The sequence below is a fragment of the Corvus brachyrhynchos genome, unplaced genomic scaffold, assembly GCF_000691975.1.
Source record: "Corvus brachyrhynchos isolate BGI_N302 unplaced genomic scaffold, ASM69197v1 scaffold115, whole genome shotgun sequence".
NCBI classification, from domain to species: Eukaryota; Metazoa; Chordata; class Aves; order Passeriformes; family Corvidae; genus Corvus; species Corvus brachyrhynchos.
In genome coordinates this window covers 10,125,322-10,131,539 of record NW_008239553.1, presented here as the reverse complement: position 1 = coordinate 10,131,539, position 6,218 = coordinate 10,125,322, and the positions used below count along the sequence as shown (strand labels likewise).

Genomic DNA, 6,218 nt, shown 5'->3' with positions numbered 1-6,218 from the left:
CAGAGCGCTCGGTGCACGTGGCCTGGGCCGCCCGGTCCCTGCGCCAGGCTTCCCTTCGCCAGGACACAGCTGACATTGCTCAACAGTCTCGGTAACGAAATAATATTCACGAAAATATTCTTCCATCGGCATATATTTTGACTCCAGTATTAACTGTGTCCAAACGGTTTTCCAAAAGCCCTTCGTAAGAATTAAATCCCAAGAAACATAGAAAAAGTTCTTAAACAACCATGCCAGGAAGTGTTTCAGCTCTTTTTGAGCTTGAATCAAGCTAAAATTTACAAATCGTTGTTCAAGAATCACTTTAAGTTTAAGATAAATGTCCATATGCGGCTCTGAGAGCCAAGAGTCTTCCCACCGTTCCTCCATAGTTTAGATACGGAATAGCAAAGCAAAACCAAGAAGAGGAATCCAAAGTTTCCAGGGTTTACTCACACAAATCAGTCGCTTAGGGATCGGGGATCGTTCTGCTCACAAATCTCCACCATTTGTTGCAGTGGGGATCCTGCAACACGCATATATCAAACCAGGAGTCCCGTGGAAAGGAAATATATATGGACAGACAGATTCTTGATAGCTGTTTCAGAGATGTTTATTTCTCCAGCCGCATGGCCGGGGCTGTGCTCAGGAACTGTTCCAGTCACGGGACCAAGGGTCCTTCTGCCCGCGCAGGGAACACAAACCAACCAATGGGAACGAGGCTGAGCAGGGGCAGGGAAACCCCGTGTCTGTGCCCTCAGGGCCCCTCTGCCAGGGCTACACGGCAGGGGAGGGACCCCCACAAGGTAACACCATTCAGAATGCCAATAAAATTAGATGGAAGACAACACCACCTTCCTTCACAAGGAATCAATTATACATTCCTCAATTACAATTCCTCTACATATATTAAACTCCACCTTATTTACTACTTTCACAGGAACGAAGTTACGAGCAGGGAATGCAAATAGTGACTTGGTGACATAGGTACTGAACTGAGGCAGAAAGTGAGCTTATTCTGCTCTAGGAAAATCAGATCTCCTAAGAAGTTGGCATAATGTGCCACTGAGGAGCTCAGTTGGTTGGAGCATGGTACTAATAACGCCCAAGGTTGTGGGTTTGATCCCCATACGGGCCATTCACTTAAGAGCTGGTCTTGATGATCCTTGTAGGCTCCTTTCAACTCAGAATATCTTGTGACAATCCCTTCTTGCTGGGAAGTTCTGTATAAGAGTCTTTACCACAACCCCTGGAGGACCAAGCATCACCTTATGTCCCTTTGAGATTAGCAAAGGCACACATTTCACTTAGCCAGAAAACATTGGTGCGCATGGCAAGACTTAGAAAATCCACTCAAACTGTACTGTTCTTCCAGCAGCTTTAGCAATCTTCACCCTTGGTTAACCAATGACAACTGGTGTCTTGCAAAAATACATCAACAAAGCTCTAGCAAGCCAAAGGCTGTCTACAGCAGAATGGCTAAGGTCTCCCTACTCACATTATCAAGCACTTGCTAGTACCTCACATTACTTCTTAAAGGTCAGATTTAATTCCAAAGGCTGATTGTCCATAAGGTGCACTTCAATTATCTATATTACAGAGCCACCCTTCTACTCTGCCTATGGTTTGCACTGCATCTTCCCAGCTCAAACTCCACCTCCTGAGATCATCTTACCTGCAGCTCTCTTTAAGCTGCACACATCGCATCAAACAAACAGCAGGTCTAAAGGCAGTGGTCTCCTCCAGTGGTATTACTTTCTGGAAAAGGAAAGGGTTCTCAAACAAGAACTACAAAACTCTTCATTTCTCTATAAGAGATTTTTTTCAATATCATAGCAGTCTAACCACTGTAAATAAGAAATGCCAAAAGCATTTATATAAAGCCTTCCCTTCTAAATACAAGCATAAAGACACAACTTTGCCAGCACTGAGACTTGAGAAGTTGGATTCCTATATCACAGAACTTTCTATAAAGTAGGAGCAGAAAAAGCCAGGTAGATATTACATACGCTTCTCTGACCAATTTAGTCTCGTAACAGTAAAATTATGCAAGTGTCTACAAGCATTTGAATCACATGCCTCAAAAAGTACTGTTGGAAGCCACAAACACCTTTTCCTCAAATTTCACACTAACCATATTTAAGAGTAACGCCAAATTGGTATTTTGCAGTGGTCAGGCAAAGTTGATGAACTCACAAGCCTCACCCAAGAAGATCAATCATGAATGCAATAACATGTTCTTCAGCTATTTACACTCAATATTTTACATAAACAAGGCTTCTTCAATGAAATCTGTCAATTTGCAAATGTAGTAACTATTTTCAAGGGCAGCCTACTTTAGTCACTCCTTTTTTATTGAGGATAAATTAACTATTTAACGAGTTCAGAGTTCTTATATTGTTCCCTCACTCTCTGTAAGAAAATACTCTACAAAGGAAGGGGCCACATTTGCAAAAATCAGGTTCTCCTTTTCTACCTCTCTCTATTGTGAAATGCACCCACTGGAAGTTGACCACCAGCACTGTTTCACTGTTTACACAGGGATTATACAGAAACATCTTCATAAAGTAAACAGTGTTTGGCTACAAAAACCGACAGAACTTCCTCAGCCCTTCCAAGTTTTGAGTCTGAGCGATGACAACACCATCAAGTGACAACAGTTTCCAGTACACTCATATTCACATTGCCTATTGGAAGTTCCTTATCACCAGAAAGGGTTGCAGTCCATGCATCATGTCTGACAGCTACAGTGGTTTTTTCCATGTTCAGTCATGGTTTTCTTTCCTGTACTTGGTCCTTCTGTTTTCAAGTTTAACTCAAGGCTGAGTCCTGTTTTTGTCCATCAACTTGCATTTTAGAAGCTTCTCAAGATTAAACACTACAGTCATTCTGACTGGGAGTAGACTTACTGGTGTTACAAGACAAAACCCTGAAACTGTAGCAGAAGAAAAGGATGAAATTCAGAGTGCCCTGGATTCTAAACCCCAAAGCTGACAAGCAATCACAACTACATAAATTTTAAAATACCAAGTTAGTGATCTACACAGGCCTTTTTTATTCCTTATATAATGTCTCTCTTCCTAAATGCTTACAAAAAAGGACTAAAGATGAAGGTAACAGAGTAACTTCAGAGTCTGGAATTAAATGCTTTTCATAGCCTCTAACATGAACTTCTAAAATGCAACAGGCTGCTGTAGCAAAGCCAAGATAACTGAGGTTATCTTGGATTGTCCTACAACCACACCCAGGAATGCAATGCATGCCAAGACTCCACAGTTGGTCACAGACATGGGCGCAGGAGGAATCACAATGTGCGACTCAGTCAGTTTCTCACCGCTGGAATAAAGCTTTTAGGCGGGCTTGCTATAAATATCCAGTGCTGGAGATACAGGAGGAGATTGGAGCTGTATGTGGGAGACCAAAATACTAATTAGACACCGAGCAAAGTTCCAGCTACACAAAATTAAGGAATAAGAGGAGATTCAGGAAATGGCCTACTTTAAGGCATACAGCCTGCATGTTCTGAACTCTCACAAAAACAGAGCAACTGAGAAATAAGGCTGGGAAAGAAATCACAAGCTTGGGCTACAAAAAATTCCCCTTGTATATTACATACCAGTGCATACAATTGCGTTACTGAATTTATCTTTTCTACATAAAACAAGTAAAATTTGTGTGAAAAAACAGATTAACTAGTAAGGCAAAAAACCCAAAAGATCTGACTGACCACATAAGCTAACTTCACAGAACATACCTAAAATTTGCCTAAGCTTAAGATCATAGCTGAACATACATATTATCTGCTCCAGCTTTTACAATTAAATGGTCTTACTCCTATTTTTTTCATTGTTTTTTTGTTTGATGGGGAGGGGAGGGTGTTGTTCTACTAAGAATATTTTTACTTTTCAAAATATCTCTATAGGTGTCTTTTCTACTAAAAAGGATTTTGTAAATTTTGCTACTGCTACACTCCCCTTCTAGAAGCCACTCTGGATTTACAAAACAATGAATATCTGAATAGAATTTCTAAAATTATCTTACATTTCACAAGAGTGAAGACACCTAAAGCAAACTTGTAAATTTTTTTCCTAAAGGGATAGAGGATGGTGCAGAACAGGACTATTTGACATACTTATTTCCCTGATGCTAGAAAGAAGGTTAGAAAGCATTCCTAAAATATTTGATAGTCTTGAGATTCACAGTAGGAGACTGTATTTCCTGCTGGATAATAGTATTATGTTACACATAAAAATGGCTATGTCAGTAAAATTAACACAGCTACAACATTTGAAGCTTTCAGCTTCTGTTTGAAGGGAGACTCCAGAAGGGACCAAAGGAACTGCAATACACCAGCAAGAGGGATGACTGAACACCTCTGTAAAACCTAAGTATCCCAGGTTGATGACCATCATATGAAGTTAATCTATGCTCACTATGGTACAAAATCAGAACCTAGACCTCTGACTCTGATTCTTCTTTATAAATTATTTTGGGAATGGGAAAGAAAAGAATCAATGTGCTTTTTGTAGGTACAGTTACCCAGAGATTATGGGAGCAGGCAATGTGGCAACGTGTGTCAGTATTACTGACTCAGCATTATGTCCCAGGTCTGAGAAGAAAAAAAACTAAGGACATAACAACTAAAACATGAATAAAAAGAATTTACTTCATCATTGGCACAGCTATTGCTAAATGACATCTTATCTAGCTTTTATAGTAACGAATTATTGACTGGCATCACAGAGGAAATAGATTTTGACAAGTCTGAATATTAATAGCATCAGCTTAATGAGTATGATGTTTAAATCCAAGCAAGACTTAAGTCTTCAAACTACAGAAACATTTAAATTTATCTACTAAATACACTGTAAGAACACCCAGTGTTTATTTACATTTATATTATATTACATTTCAAAGGTTCAAACTTTCAACATGTCATTAACTAGTAACCTTTTCTGAATTTAAGTGGTTAAAGATTCTCCTATGGGTACAATTAGAAGGACTTTTCAAAGATCTCACTGAAGTTAAAGGTTTAAGTTGATATGAGTTCAGAGAACATAAAAAGCACTTCTACACGAGGTTCTCAGCTATTTTAGAATACACATTTAAAAAAGGAAAAAACTTCCTGAGGATGCCCCGCAATTAATTTATAATCTTCCACAGAATCTCTCAAATTTAAAGCTCACAAAAAATTAAGACAAAAAGATGTGGTATTCAGTTTTTAAGAAATTATGGGGAAATTCACAAGCTTAGTTCAGGGAATAAACAGATTACACAACCAGTCAAAGAAAGGAGAACTGACAGAGTGCATTGTACCTATTTCAAACAAGTGCTAACAAATACCTCCTTCAATAATTTGAATCCAGTCCACCTAGGATGTGAAAACTACAAAACATTCACTTTTACCTATAGTATTAAGTTGTTGGTTTCCATAGCACTTTACTTACCATTTGAAAAAAAAAGTCTGCTGTTTTAAGGACTCCACAGATTATTACCCATACAGACTTGGTCAGTTACACTACAGACAAATAAATCCAGATGATAGAGTTCTCCAAAATTCAGAGCATGAAAAGGTAAAGTTCTGCAAGAGACAGAAGGTAAGGCAAGAATGTACATGTGACACAGGCTTCGTTGGACAGGCTGCCCTGAGACACTCCCTGCAAATTCTCTTCACCACCCACACTCCCTCACATTAGGCATCCAGACGTGACATGCAACAGGAAGGGCCTGGACAGCCTTCATCGTGGGTCAGGTACACTGAAACACTTTGGGAAACCTAAACCTCAGGTACACTGAAACACTTTGGGAAACCTAAACCAACTGCACATGGCCTCAAAGGCTACATCCAGGATATCTAACTTGGGTCTGTGAAACAGTACACAAACCAAAGCCACCTTCAGCTGCCTTGTTTTGTACAGGTTCTGGTAGTACCTGCATCAGTTCTGAGACTCCAAAGCAAACATTTTCTAGCAGACTACTACAGTCGTAATACCTTAGGACAACTCAACCAGAAGCAGTAACTATATCCTGCTATAGATACTAGCACAGCTTTACGTGACCGTCATTTATTACATTCCACCAGAGCAGCAACTGACACATCTACATAAAATTAAAAATAAAATCTACTGGAGCCCTTTTTTTTTTTTCCCCCCTGCAGTTAATGTGCTCACGAAGTCCATCCTTCTGTGACAGAGAATGAAAACCAGTGGGTTTTAGCAGGCAACAACTTGGGTACAGTA

At 39.6% G+C, this 6,218-nt stretch overlaps 1 protein-coding gene across 12 annotated transcripts in view; it reads right to left on the bottom strand.

Annotated features, from left to right (window-relative positions):
* The window catches only part of NUMB (NUMB, endocytic adaptor protein), a 58,066-nt gene extending 52,499 nt beyond the window's left edge, over window positions 1–5,567 (bottom strand). For 5 of the 12 annotated variants that reach the window (XM_017741874.1, XM_017741884.1, XM_017741877.1 and 2 more), the window contains exon 1: window positions 5,427–5,566. The gene's annotated coding sequence lies outside the window, so the exon portion shown is untranslated. Of the gene's footprint in view, window positions 1–5,426 lie in introns of all 12 variants that reach the window. The other 7 variants (XM_017741880.1, XM_008639489.2, XM_017741882.1 and 4 more) reach the window with 4 other exon arrangements.
* Window positions 5,568–6,218: the final 651 nt, after the last annotated feature.